Source organism: Phasianus colchicus, chromosome 3 (assembly GCF_987193195.1).
Source record: "Phasianus colchicus chromosome 3, bPhaCol1.hap1.1, whole genome shotgun sequence".
Taxonomy (NCBI): domain Eukaryota; kingdom Metazoa; phylum Chordata; class Aves; order Galliformes; family Phasianidae; genus Phasianus; species Phasianus colchicus.
Window position 1 is genome coordinate 60,546,023 of NC_143438.1, and position 15,761 is coordinate 60,561,783.

Here is a 15,761-nt window from a genome sequence, read left to right on the forward strand (position 1 = left end):
AGTGCTGCTCTGTCTGGATGATATTTGCACACAGAATGCACAAGTAAAATTATAATAGATGTATCCATATAAACTGGCATCTTAGTGGACTACATAAAGAGGATTTGACTGAATAGTCAGTTTTAACACAGATGTAGGAGAAAAGAAAAACATATTTAATTTCCAAGACGTGAAAACCTAGTCTTACAGTGATATAGTCTAGTGTTGAAAAATTATGCTTAAGAACTGGAAGGATTTTTTGCTATTATGAGGTCTTTATGGAGCTCTCACTGCAGCATGTTCATAAGTAGGGAAAAAGGATGCAAATGCCATTACATTTGGAAAAGAGTAGTATGCTTTTCAGCTAGATACAACTGTGTCCATTTCTTATCCATACTCCTGGCATGTAATTGCTGTTCTGTGACAGCAGCGTTAGCTCTTTGGCAAGTGGCAAAATTTCTTCAAGAGCAGTTCCTAAGCTTAAAGGCTCATGGAAACATCTGTAGCATGGAGGGAGGTGAAGGCGTTTGCAGTCAGCAGCATTGGGGATAGAGGTGGGAGAGGTGTATCATTTGTAAAATAAGCCCTGAGGTCTTTCCAGTTAACAGACACCTAAGATTTCAGTACGTTCTTAATACCGTGGTAGTAAGCCTAGCTGGATCACGGATAGATGCTCTGTTACATTTCCCCTGTTTAAATTGTGAACATTCTGTACATATGCTACAGTTCAAAATGCATACTGTGTGTATGTTTCATACTGCCAATGTTGTAAGATGATATAGATCATATTTTTTTGTCTTATGAAAATGCAGAAGACTCAAAATAAACTTAGAACAGTATATACTGCAATCTGTACTGTATGTTACACATCACAGTGTGATTTTGCTATATGCAGCACATGGACAAATGCCTGTTCTACTGGGTAGCTTTTGTGTGCATGAGCATTTAAACTACCAGGCTCAGACAGGAGCAGATTCTACATCACTGAAACACCGCTGAGATATGTGTTATAAGCAATGGCAGGAATGAGGATTACTATTTTCAGCACCTTACAGCTCTGCTATAACCATTGCAGTTGCAATACTGCAAGTCCATTATTGACTTCAGTATAAATGCATATGAGTTATTTCAGCCAAAACAGTCTACATATCTTTCTGGAAAATGTTAAGAAAAAATACCCATGTTAACACTGATAGTGATTTTGAGAAATTGAACCACATTAGACATTGGAATCAGGTCAACAAAATAACCTCTGTGTCAGAGATAAGCTGTCCAAATTTATTTAGGTTATAAGTCTCAGAATAGAGAGGTTTTCTGTACTCTGTAGTGACCTGCTGGACTGCTGGAGCACAATTCCATGAAGATGCCACTGGAACTGGGTCTGCTTCCAGCTCACAGCTCAGCAGCTGTTTTCTCTGAAAGTGAAGCTCTGAGCTAATAGGGATCAGGCTGAATTCAGGGCAACAGAACTCAAAGCCTTTTTGTTCACTGCTCCCTGTGCCTCTTCCTGCTGGAAGGCAGGCCAAGGGAAGTGCAGTGATTTAAGCATAGGATGAAAAGGCTACAGACCTGTCAAAGCTCACTCACTAAACTTAAGACTGATAGATTTGATTCTTGCCTCGTGTCCTTCCTGCCTCATGTTCTTTCTTTAGTGAACAGATCAATCCGTGTTAATACTTTTGCAAGGCAGCACTGCAGCCTCTCTCTGTTGATCTCCCATGTCAGTCACAGCCACTTGGCCTGGTCTGTGGGCAAGACCCCACACTGAGAGGAATCATCTTTCTCCTTCTGCCACCCATGCCACAAGTCATACAGTCATGTCATTTCCCTTTTGTCCTGCCTCTCATGTGATCACAGTAAAAACTATCTAAGTCCCAATCTGACAGAAAACTCCCTGAGAGAAAGGAATAACATGTGCCAGTCAAGCCATGGATTCAAATCCTCCTGAAGCTATACAATCTTTAGTTCATGCAAATAAATGGGGTAGCAGCCTAAGATATGGACAACTGGAAAATGAGACATGCTATTATGAAACTTAAAGGAGTTGTGTTAGAAGAGCATGAGGAGTTTCAACCCTGGTAATGTTCAGAAATGTGCTAGTCTTATGTTTCTTTGGGGGCATTTAAATTTTCACCATTTTTAATGAGGAAATTTGAAGATAAATGCATACTAATACAGAAGTAATTTAGGAATTAGCCTTTATAGATAAATCAACATTGTGTAGACAAGGAAAGTGTAGAGTTCTTCCTTTTTTTTTTTTTTTTGTGATAGCAGGAAACTTAGTGAGACAAGGAGGGAAATGCAAGAGCAATGACTCTACTGACTAAGTAAAGTGAAGTCTCTCCTTGTGAGCTCTATTCTGTTCATGTCTGTGGGAAGTCATGCTGCTCATAGGCTAATTTTCTGATAGTACTTCATTTTATTTAGGCCTTGAATGCTTGAGTCTGATTTGCCAACGTGCTAAATGCATCAAAAATATGTATCTTCTGATATAAAAAAAGAGATGTACAAAAAAAAACATGTATTCAGAACTTGTCTTTTGAACACACAAAGCACTCTGAGCATGAAAAAGTCAGCATTTAACATCCCTACTGATGATTATCCATGAAAATATTAATGCTGGTGTACCCTAAATATAATTTATATTTTCTATGCAGTAAGGTACTCAGGGTAAACTCACATAATTTTGAAGAATGCCTCATTCTCTGCATGAGCTTATGTGTACAGACTTCCACACAATCACAGAATTGTGGCTGCATCCTCTTGACTCCCAACCATTAGTTATTTCTAAGCAATGATAAGATTCCCCTCAGTCTTCTCTTCTCCAGGAACAGTCCCAGCTCTCTCAGCCTTTTCTCATACAGGAGACATTCCAGGTCCCTCGCCATCTTTGTGGCCCTCCGCTGAATTCTCTCTCAAAGTTCCCTGTCTTTCTTGAACTGGGGATCCCATAACTAGACAGAGTACACAGAACATTTAGCAAAGTTCCGTGGAAAAAAATACATAGAACTACATCATACCTTCTTGAAAAGCCTTCATTTCTGGAATTTCCTAACTTTCCTATATCAGACTTGATAACTTTCAGAACGTGCCTTTTATTTTCATTGCTATAATTCAGTTTATTTTCCTTGGGAATACTGCCATCTTTGTTAGCAACAAATATTTGGAACAACTCAACAGAGTTTGTACTACTATAAAAACAAATATAATCTATTAACTCATTAACTGGCAGGTGTACATATATAAACAACATCTGGACAGTTTCATTTCTATGGAGTATTGAACATAGCTTTAGCATAAACTGGAAGACAGGTGGGGAAAAGAGGAGAAAGGAAAGGAGAGGAGAAAGATGGAATGGAAAGGGGATGTAAAATACCAGCTCTTACAGTCTTCAAGTCCTGTCCATTATAAGGATGAATAAGCAATATGAGTGGAATATCCTGACTTGCAAACAGTTGAAAAGAAAGGTTTAAGAGTGCACAGTTATCCTAGTGAAAAGAATAAATGATTGAAGATTGCAAAAGAAATATCCAAAGACTATTAATGAGCATATTAATGATGGGCTGTGATGTAAGAATATTATATGGGCCAAATGGTTATGCAGTAGAAACAGTGGGAATGGCAGAAAAATCCAGACTTGTTTGTCATTCAGGATATGGTAGGATATGATATTCGTATTGGCTTCAATACAACTAGGAATCCACCCACAGACATTTCTCAAGTCCCACATATGAAAATGAAGGAAATATACAAGCAAAAGAAAGTGACTGTGTGAAGAATCTTCCTGATTAGTCAGGGATCAGAAAAGCTAACTCTTGCAAAACAGAGTAAGTACACTTGGCAGATGTGGTAAAAAATAAACAACAACAAAAAAAATTAGAAGAAAGTTTTTAAAAAAGAGGGTAGCTCTCCTAAACTACAATGAAATCAGTAATACACTCCACAACTAAAGTGATTTAACAAGATTTGAGAGGGCTGGATACACTTGACTGCATTGAGGGTAGGGTTAAACACACGCCTGCAGGACGCTCACCCACTGAGTCATGAGGTTCAGAGCAGACCCCCCTTGCTTTCTAAACATCTTGAACCACAGAGGAAAGGATCTTAGATGTGGCTGGATCCAATACTAGTCCCAGACTTCATCAATGATTTGTATTTAAGGGATCATATGTGCACAATCAAGGATATCATCTCAGCAAGGCTAACAAAGCTAACAATCAGTCTAAGATATAATCCTCACAAAGCTAATGAAGCTTAAAAAATAACTGCTAGTCCCTTACCAAGGATCTGTATTGGCAGGGCATCATGATGTCAAAAGTGTAAGGGATCTCTGAGCAGACGTAACCTTGAGATGTGACCCTGCTCCTGTCAAACAGCCAGCTGCTGTGCAGGAGAGTTCCAGGGGTTCTTGGGCTGCTAACAATTTATGGGGTAAGATGACCAACTCATAGTCATAGGTTGCTTTTAAAATGTGTGTTCAGTTGGCCCTCAGTTGTTGAACCAGGTGTCTGCTATTAGTTCTTTCAGCCTCCCTCTTCTCCCCCCAGTTTGAGACAGATTTGTGGTCATTAATCTGTCTTAGAGAGAGAGCTATCAGTATTGTTGCACATTGTCTTCTTGTGCAAGGCCTGTGTGCAAAGCCAGGCTGAAGGAGGAAGCTGGGGGAAGAAGTCTGTGTGATACTGTGGGTCACACAGGGGTGGACAAAGTGCAGAATAAAATGTCTAAAGAGCAACGCTAAGGCTGAACATGAAAGTTAATCAGTAATAAAACACTGAGTTATTATCAACTAAGACTGCATCTTCTGTCCATAAGTGGAGATGTTCCAAATGCATGTTTTGTGTCCATTCACACTGGAGAGAAATTCAGGTAACAAATGAGGTTTCAACGAGAAAAAGTCAATGTGACTTAATTTGACTTAGTCACAGGATCTCTGAGTCCTGATGCCTTATACTGGACCTCAGAGTATTCCCAAGGTGCTAACTATTGTTTTGCAGTCAGTTTTTCTTCCTTATCAGCCACTTCTGAATCAGTACTCATAGCTTATCAATATGTTAGTGCTATGAATTTTTTTAAACCATGCCTTTAAATATGATAGCTTTGTTTTGTTCAGATTTTCATATGTTACTGCATCATTTGTTTATCTGATATTACCTTCACAGAATCACAGAATGGCCAGGGTTGGAAGGGACCTCAAGGATCATGAATCTCCAACCCCCCTGCCACATGCAGGGCCACCAACCTCCTCATTTAATGCTAGACCAGGCTGCCCAGGGCCCCATCCAATCTGGCCTTGAACACTTCCAGGGATGGGGCATCCACAACCTCTCTGGGCAGCCTGTTCCAGTACCTCACCACTCTCTGTGTAAAGAATTTCCCCCTGACGTCCAACCTAAATCTCCCCTCTCTCAACTTAAAACCATTTCCCCTCGTCCTGCAGTTATCTACCCTTTCAAAGAGTTGATTCCCCTCCTGTTTGTAGGCTCCCTTTAGGTACTGAAATGCTGCAATGAGATCACCCCGCAGCCTTCTTTTCTCCAGGCTGAACAAGCCCAGCTCCCTCAGCCTGTCTTCATAGGGGAGGTGCTCCAGTCCCCTGATCATCTTTGTGGCCCTCCTCTGGACCCTCTCCAACAGCTCCCTGTCTTTTTTGTACTGGGGGCTCCAGACCTGGACGCAGTACTCCAGATGGGGCCTCACAAGAGCAGAGTAGAGGGAAACTGTCACCTCCCTGTCCCTGCTGGCCACCCCTCTTTTGATGGAGCCCAGGATCCCATTTGCCTTCCGAGCTGCAAGGGCACACTGCTGGCTCATATTAAGTTTTTCATCTATCAAGACCCCCAGGTCCTTCTCCACAGGGCTGCTCTCAAGGACCGCACCTTCCAGTCTTATCTTGGATTAGTGGCCTTAATCACGGCATGGTTAAGGTATTATTTAAAAGATTTGAGTTTATACTTTATTGCTCTTAATCATTTGAATTAAGCTGTAGTATGTAAGACAAAAGCAAACATCATAGCACATCGTGTTATAACAGTGTGATGGAGCGTCTAAATGTTGACTTAGCAGCCAGTCATTCAGAGTTAACGTGCAACCAGTTAAGTCACAGAATCATCTAATCATAGACTCGTAGAATCACCAAGATTGGAAAAGACCTCCAAGATCATCCAGTCCAACTGTCCATCTACCACTAATATTTCCCCACTCAGCCATGTCCCTCAGTACATCTAAATGTTTCTTGAATACCTCCAGGGACAGTGACTCAACCACATCCATGGGCAGCCCATTCCAGCACCTGACCAATCTTTTGGAGAAGAAACATCCATTCCTTACATCCAAGCTGAATCTCCCTTGGTACAACTTGAGACCATTCCCTCTTGTTCTATTGCTAGTAATGTGGGAGAAGAGGCTGACCCCCACTTTACCACAACCTCCTTTCAGGTAGTTGTAGAGAACAATAAGATCCCCCAAGCCTTCTCCAGACTAAACAATCCCGTTCCTTCAGCCACTCCTCATAAGACTTGTGCTCCAGTCCCCTCACCAGCTTCGTTGCTCTTCTCTGGATCCATTCCAGGGCTTCAATGTCTTTACTGTAGTGAGGGGCCCAAAACTGAACACAATACACAAGGTGCGGCCTCACCAGTGCTGAGTACAGGGGGATGATCACTTTCCTGCTCCTTCTGACAGAACTATTTCTGATACAAGTCAGGATGCTATTGGCCTTCTTGGCCACCTGGGCACACTGCTGGCTCATGTTCAGCCAAGCATTGACAACACCCCTAGGTCCGCTTCTTCCACAGTCTTCCAATCACTCTGCCCCAAGCCTATACTGTTGCCTGGGGTTGTTGTGGCCAAAGTGCAGGATCTGGCACTTTGTCTTATTGAATTTCATCCCATTGGCCTCAGCTCAGCAGTCAAAGGCTAATGTATTCAAGATTGCTCTGGATGTTATATGATTGACTTTTTAAAAAACTGAATCAGTTGTACCTCCAGATGCTTTGCTGCTTCCTTCTTTTCCAATAGCTTCTCAATTTATTGCCATTATTGTTTATTCTCTTTGTGAGTCTCTTGATTTGCAACCAATACAGAAGTATGTTGAATCTAAATATACAGGGGTTTAATAGCAACACACCAGCAGATTGCAATCTGAAGCTGTTCTTTACCACTTTCCCATGAAACACTCTGATTTCTGCTCCCACTCTTGAGACAAAGACCATTTGATATGCTAGTGAATCATCCTCTGTTCCATCAGTTTTCAATTTCCTACACTGTGGTGAACCAAATCTGATGTAATATTTTGCTATTTTTTGAGCTAACAATAAATGTGCTTGCTTCATTGAAACTCTGATAAGGCTGGGGCAGACATGGCCCATCATTATTTCAGCCACCTGCTTTTGTGCTGTAAATCTGCCCATGCCCAAAGCTGGTTTGTAAAGCTGTAGGATTCCTCGTATGCTGTGTACACTTATGGGAAGTTTTGATTAAAGGAATTGAGTGTGTGAGTAAAATCTGTACTCTGAATTCCATCCTAAATAGTTTTTTTTTTTTTTCATTAAATCTCCTGATAAGCCTAAGTTCAGGCAGGTCTACCATCAGATCTCAGAAGTGGATTTAATTGAATTTCTCCCTAAAGTAAGGAGTGAAGCAAACATAATCCTTTGTCCTTTAAACAGGAGGCTGAAATAGATGTGTGCACCTAGCTCGTGAATCACAGAATCATACAATCATTTGAGTTGGAGCAGGTCTTTAAAGGTCATCTAGTCCAACTGCCCTGCAATGAACAGGGACACCTACAGCTCAATCAGATTGCTCAGGGCCTGGTTCAGCCTGACCTTGAATACTCACCTTTTCCTTTAGGGGCTGTGAAATGAATCTGTGCAAAATTCACTCTTTATTGCTACGCATCTTTTTCTCTAACAACATAGCTTTTCTAAAATCACATAGAAATGGCTGCACATGGAAAGCTTTGCCTTTAAAAAGTATTTTTGTTTTAAAAATATTCTCTGAAAAGAAGCTTCAGGCCTAATATTCGATGCTTTGTTATAAACTGAAAATTGTAGACTTGTGCCCATGGGAAATGTATTTAATGTATGTAGTGGACATGTCCACATTTTAATTCAAATGAAATTGATTTCTTCATAGTTTGAAATCTAGTTTGCAAATGCTGAAGGAACTAAAATAATATATTAACAGATAGAAATATCAGAGTTTTCACCAAAGCAACAATATCCTGGTAATATTATATACATCATCATACAAAAGTTGACCAAGGCATAGTTCAAAAACACCAATTGAAAATACGTTTGCCGAAAATGTAAGCAAGTAAGAACATATCAGGAAGTCCTGTACTGGGCTTACATGGCAATGTTTTGGTAGTAGTGGGGCTGCAAGGGTGGCTTCTGTGAGCAGAGCCCAGCATTGCCCCATGTCAGATCAGAGCCAGCTCCAGCTGCTCCAAAAGGCATCTGCCACTGCCAGAGCTGAGCCACAAGTGTGATGCTGGGTGTGCCCTGCAAGAGCAAATTTAAGTGCTGGGCAGTCTCATATCCTTCAAGAGATGAGGGATCCTCGCATAGAGTCATGCTTCAAGATGTTTTATACCAACATCCATTGCAATCAAAACATTCTGTATTAATTTGTCTTAATTTCATACTATATTAGAGCTTAGGTAGTTCTTTCTATAGAACATTCTTTTTCCAGCTAAGTTAAAATAATATTCTAAAAAGTAAAAGGGTTATTTAATTAGTGATGCCAAATTCTTGATACATTTTGTGTTTCTTGAATGTCTCTCAAAATTGTCGTTTACTTCTGTTTGCACTTATATTTCTAATCTTGATGACCCAAAGTATGGCATTCAGAAAAGAGAATAAAAATTAGCTTGCTTAAATAATCTTATTTATTAATAGCTTTGTTTTATGCTTAAATATCCCTACCAATCATTTCATTCTTTAAGATTTTGTTGTATTTTTCATTATATATGTATATTTCAGGAACATAAATACTCTGCAGTATATCATTTAAGCACACACTTAGCCTTAAAAACCAGAATAGTCTTATTGAACTCCAACTGAGATACTATACTTAAGAAGTACTACTTAAGACATAGTAAAGATCATATGCTGGGAATTTTTTACTTAGACCAATACTATTTCAGCTCAAAAAACAACTCCAAGGATTTGATACTTTAAGTCATTTAGAACTCCTACCAGTTGTAATCAGGGGAAAACTTCATGAAGCAGAAAAGTGTAATAGTGCAATCTGCTGGAAGATGGCATATTATACTATCACCTATTAAAATAAAATGGATACCCTTACAGGTTTCTATCTGAACAACTTTTAAAGCAGTAAAATATGTGCAGGAATTGTTAAATATATATATATTTATTTTCTGAATCTTAAAATTTTGTCCTTAAAAGATAAAAGAAAGTCAAATACTAGAAGAATATATTCCCTACTACATCTATATATCCAGTGAGTACTTCTGTAAGCAAAACCTATTCACTTTTATTGTAAAAATAGTTTTAATTAGTAGTAAAACAACAAGTATTTTGCATTGTGATTTATCATCAGTTCAATGTGTGGGGTTTTACACGAACCGTTTGTCTTCTGGCACAGTGTGGAGCAAAGAGGCTCATGAAGTACACACAGAAAATGCAAATAATTCCACCACTGTTCATCTATGCACTGTTCAACAATCACAGTATTAGTACTATGTATTGCAAATACGAAAATAAGAAATTGTGTCTGTAGTATTTGTGAAGGTAACTTTTGCCTTTCCTAGTTAATATTCCTGCTCTAAATGCCAGTATGTGGAGAAAGATAACACTCAGGTCATTCATATGTATCTCTCTTGTCTTCAATACAGCTATATCATGTTACATCAACTGAGGATATGGCCCAGAACTCTGTAAAGTAGCAATTCTCACCCTGGTTATCATGAGTCTACTCTTTTTATCTTGGAAGGAGCTTGCATCAAAAGTAGCATGAACTACTAGGTCCTTGCTGAAATTGATTAGAGAATAATTTGTGTGAAGGATAAGTCTCCTTCTAATGCTGAGGGAAGTTCTGCTTCTGCTTGGAACACTTAAAAGGTATGCTCCTTCTCAGACACTCAAGTTACTGTCATAATTAGTATTATAAATACAGATATACTTGTTATTATTGCCCTACTAATATTCCCCCATATCTTTCTCACGTAATGTCTGATGATTACTTTTAGAAATGTGTGATCTTGCCAAATACCTGACCCTTAGCCTTCATCTTCAAAGGATTTGTATTCATATTTAGCTTTGAGCATATGATCCAAAACGTACCAGTATTCTGTGCTCAAAACCTTGACACAGAGCTGCTCCAGACCAGGAGCTAGATTGCACCTTGAATCTCTGGGTCTGATCCATTTGACATGTCCTAAGCACACTTAAACTGCATCAGGTCCAGCACAAAATTCAGTGAGTGAGAGTTCATAAAAGTACAAAGTGACTGTATCTTTATTACTAATCTTGAGGCTTCCTGAGGAGGAGGAAACAGGTCCTCCTTTGCTCTAAAAGCTATCTCACTTTTCAGGGAAGAGCTCTGTCTATCAGGCTGTAGGACAATCTGTATGGGGTTGTTCTTCACAGGCATGTATGATAAGAAAGTGAGAATGAATTGCAAAGAAATAGAGGAAAATATATGGACTTGTTCCTTAGAGGGTTTGACACTAAGCTATGAGGGGTGATGGCCCAGGCCCTTGTTCCAAGTATAATTAGGTTGTTCAGTGCAAAATGTTTACATGGAATTTTTGAACTTAAAGCCGTATGTCAGATGTCACCCTGTCTCTGGGTGTCAGTGCAAGCCAGTAGTTGTCAAATGGAAACATACACCTGAGCTAAGTTGTGGCTACCAAGGCAAAGTTAATGCCTATAAAATCAAAGGGTTTTTCAGGAGTGGAGGTCTGGGCTTCCTTTGTTGTGTTCTGACATTTAGGTGCCTATGTTCTCATTAAAATCCTCCGTAGCCTCTTTGGCTCTTGTATCTTGCTCTTTTTAATTTGCCTATACCCAATTCATTTCTTTAAAGAAAGTCGGATGGTAGGGTATTCATTTTTTATCATCTGTCCTTGTCTAAAACTAAGAACTTATTGAGTAAAATCTCACTGTTAATACATCTGCCTTAGTTTAAGGCTAATATGATATTAAATGATCATATGCTTTAAAAATGGAAAAACATATCCTAAAGAATTTTTTTTTTAATACAGCACACAAAATCACAGAATGGCCCAGGTAGGAAGGGACCTCAAGGATCATGAATCTCCAACCCCCCCACCACATGCAGAGCCACCAACCTCCCCATTTAATGCCAGACTAGGCTGCCCAGGGCCCCATCAAACCTGGCCTTGAACACCTCTAAGGATGGGTGTATGGGAACTGCTGAGTCACAGCCTAAACCTCTGATTAATCACCTGAGGCAAGCAATGAGTCAGACCTGGGAGTACAGGTGAAAGCAATTCACCTGTGCTGCAGGAAGGGGTGGAGCCTGGCTCCACCTCTCCTAGACCCATTTAAGAGCTGACTACCAGTGGGGAAGGATTTCTCTTCTGGAGATCCACTCCACTGGAGTTTCCTGAGCAAGCCTACAATACAAATACAGGTAAGCATCCTATCTATTCTCTTTGTCTTGCTTTGCATAACTCTTGTTTATTTCATTATTATAGCATCTTACTATTCTTTGATTATGCAATGGGGCATCTGTAACCTCTCTGGGCAGCCTGTTCCAGCACCTTACCACTCTCATAAAAATCACAAAATCAATCTCTCAGACTTTTCATCATAGGCTGAATAAAAAGTTCATTATTTGTCTCAGGCTCAATGGTACAAATAATATGTGTTTAAAAAGTACTTTTACTTTCATCTACAATGTGGTATAGCTGTAGTATCATTCACCCTAATTTCAATAATAGGAGTTAACAGTGCTGAGCAGCTGTGAAGGTGAAGTGCCAGCGTATTACCTGTGTATATTTTCCTGGTAACTGTTTTCTGGTAACTCATCCCTTCAGCCATAATCAAGAGCCTCAATTCTCCATTCTTTCCTGGACATTAGGAAATACTACTTTTCCAAAAGAGTAGTCAGGCAGTGGAACTCTACCCATGGAAACGGTAGAGTCACCAACCCTGGAGGTGTTCAAGAAACATTTAGACATTGTGTTGAGGGACATGATTTAGAGAGAATTTTGGTGATAGGTGGGCAATTGGACTGGATGATCTTGTAGGTCTTTTCCAACCTTGGTGATTCTATGATTCTGTGATTCATCCTGAACTGAGGAGTTTACTTATTTATTTGATATTATAACACCATAATGATGCCTAGCCCAGGTAGCACATATCTTAAAGCTAATACAGGTTCAACAAGACATGGCACTAGAGTCTAGATTACCTTATCAGAACAGCCAAGTTTTTTCCAGAACACAGCCCCCGCTGCACCTCTCCCTTGCTGAAAGGCTCTTGGAATTGGGACTTGGCAGCCAGTAGGTTGTTTCACCAAGTGAGAATTTCAAATTCAGAGTCCATCCTGATCTTAAAATGTCAACAAAACACCTGCTCTTCCATTGTCAAGAGGCCATTGATGAACCACATATGCCATTTTTAATTATGTAGAGATTATTAAATAGGAACTTTAAATTATTGCTGTGAAATTTCTGTTGTAAGCTTAATAAAAGATGGAGTATTTAGTCTGCCTAAGCATGCTGGAAACTTCTCTCTTAAAGCACACTACTGATGCTACTCAGCAGTAATAGATTCAGCAGTTCTTTTTGTCTTTTGTGTGATAAGCAGGGTATTGATCCCAAATATTGTTCTGTCCATCACTCTTTTTCATGTATAGCATTTTGAAAAGTGACTAACACTAGTAGCTAGTCAGTTGCCGCTGGTTGCCCCTCTGATATTGCTTGGGAAGATGGAATAGATGCAAATGCTTGTAGATGCAGGATTAATGATGAAGTGCTGTATTCTGAAGACTTCTTGTTAGTGCCCATGCACATACAGAAACTGTATCCCTTTTGGCTTTGCCTGAATTCTGCTGATCAAGTTTGTTCCATTTGAATGGATCTTTCAGCCTTTGCCATCCCTTTGCATTATACTGTTTTATTAAAAGCCAATGATAAATGCAAAACTGTGGTCCACCCTTGGAGATTTTCAGCAGCTGGCTGAAAAGTGTCTTACCTGACTTGGTCACACATTGATGACAGTCCTGATTCAAGTGAGAGGCTACACTAGAAAACTTTCATAAATTCCTTCCAACCAAAATGAAATCTTTGCCCCTTTTGCTGCATTCTAAGGATTACTGACATTAGCATTCAGTTTTGAAAAAGAAAAGCAATTGTTAAACATGGACATTTAAGAAACAAAAGCTTTCTTTAAAAAATAAGAATGAATACGGATTTTAATTTTTGTATGTTAAAATGAAAATATACATGGCCTCAGATCTACAGTGGGAACATCTCCCTCCCCACAGAGATTTGCACATATGGTAGCCCACTTTGCATTACTCTGAAACTTTACCATAACATTTGCAAAAAGTGATTTGTGTTTTGGGACAGTAATTCATTTTTTAGAAACTTTCTTTTTATTGACTGCTAGAGATGGGCTGAAGCCAGTTGTGTCTGAAATGAAACCAGCAGCCTCATGAGCAGATGGCCTAGCATGTTCAGCAAAAGTGCTATCTGGAAATGTGATATATTCTTCACTAATGAAGAACCTTGAGGACTATGCTCCCTGTTTATCATCAACCTTTGAATGTGTAGCATTTCCTTATTCTCATAGGCCCTACTGCAAATAAGAAACAACAGGCAGGAATAGCACTAGGATTTATAAGTCACATCATATTCATGTTTTTGTTCTACACTAATAAAATTACATTTGGGTGTTTGTATTTTTTCCCAGATATCAAGCAGTACAAATACTTGTAAATGTTAACTTGCCCATATATATTTAAGAACTGGAATATATCTGTACCTGTAAACTGAAACCACATTAAATCTGTACATGAGCTTTTTGCATCTCTTTCAATTTCCTTAGCCTAGGCAACTTCATCTGATTTTCCTCTCAATTTGTTCACTGCACTCTCACTTGAGGTACAGTAAGGAAAGGCACGTTTTCTACATGTTTTCTGCCAGTTTTAAGGTAGCAACCTTCTCCATCTACCATTTTTCTCTGGTTAACTCAGGTCGTGCTTTCCGGGCTTCAACTGCTATGAAGTAGGTATTCTACTTGCCTCCTGTCACATCACTAACTACCATTGCAATGTAGCATATATAATCCAGACTAGGACACTTGTTTTAATGTGCAAATATGAAGATTTAGGCATCTACAAATGAGGCAGGCACTTAAACTCTCATTATAGTCAATGGAGATTGTTACCCTCAAATGGACAGGAATTTCAGTGATTAGCTCTGGGCCACACATAGTGTGGCTCTCCATTGAGCATCAAGTGAAGCTGGACACCTACAGCTCATCTAGACACCAACAGAATAAGCCTAAATCTAGGGTATGTTAGTGGGGATCTAAACCTCACTCTGGCTGACTGCCAGCAGGACTCACGAAAATTCACATTCAGATCTTCTATTTCTTTCTCTTGTTTTTATGCCACCTTTGTTCCTACATGAACATGAGATAAATATCCCATTCAATCCTGTTGTTGTATTGTTTCATCTCAGCTGATCATTTGTTCTGGAATAATAATGTATTCAAAATCTGCACTTGATAACTTCTTGTTTCACCTGCCATTCCAGCATGGCTTCCACCTCCTGACAGTATGTTTGACACAAACCCTCTCACCTCAATCATTCCACGTTTAACCAGCAAGCATGTTTTCTTTTGTTTTGTTCTGTTTTCTGGGGAAAGAGATTCATCATCAAATCACTCTTAAAGAAAAGGAAATTTGTCATGATGGGTTGGTATTTTAGCTATCTGTTTCTGAACAAATACTGCCCACATTCATGTTAGCATGAGTGATCCTTGGGCATGCTGATTTTTGAAAACCTTTAAAATCACTGGGGACTGTGGAAGCTTAATCCATCTCATGATCTCTGTGAATATTTTTCTTCATGGTGTTTGTGACCATGCCCATGTGGAGCACAGCAACAATAACATAATTGAAGAGCACAAGTGGGTAATGCACAAATTATAACAGTGACAATGAAGAACCCTTGAGATCCCAATATTATATCCCCTGGAGCAAATATGAAAAGACTAGCTTGCATGCAGCAAACAGTGAGCTGTATCCTGAGCTTTTTTACACTGGTTTAAATTTAGAGCGATTTAATTTACTTTACTCCGGCACATCTGAGATCAGGAACTGACTTCTCTGTCCATATAATCAATACAGTTAGGCATATTGACCTAAACCTTCTGGAAATGAATAAATACTGTCATGAGCAGTCCTCTCTCAGGGAAACAGACAAAAACACCTGACTTTAAACAGACTTTTAAAAAACACATCTCTTATGAAATCTGTTGGGAGCAGGAGTTCTTTCAGACTCCCAGGGCATAGCAAGCAAAGCAAGGTAAGCTATCTTGACACCAAGTCCTCAAGCAGCAGGTCTTTGGGGAAATGAACAAAGTGCTCTGCAAAGCCAGCCTAGCTTATCATCAGAGTCATCTATACCCTTGAAAATTACAGCTGGGGTTAGGGAAGCTGCAGAGAACAATTCTGTTACATTGATGTGCTTCTCCAAGCAAAGGAATCATCTTGACTTCAGTTGCAGGGTAAATATTTTGTGTTCCTTCCTCCTGAGGGGGTTTCTATTATAA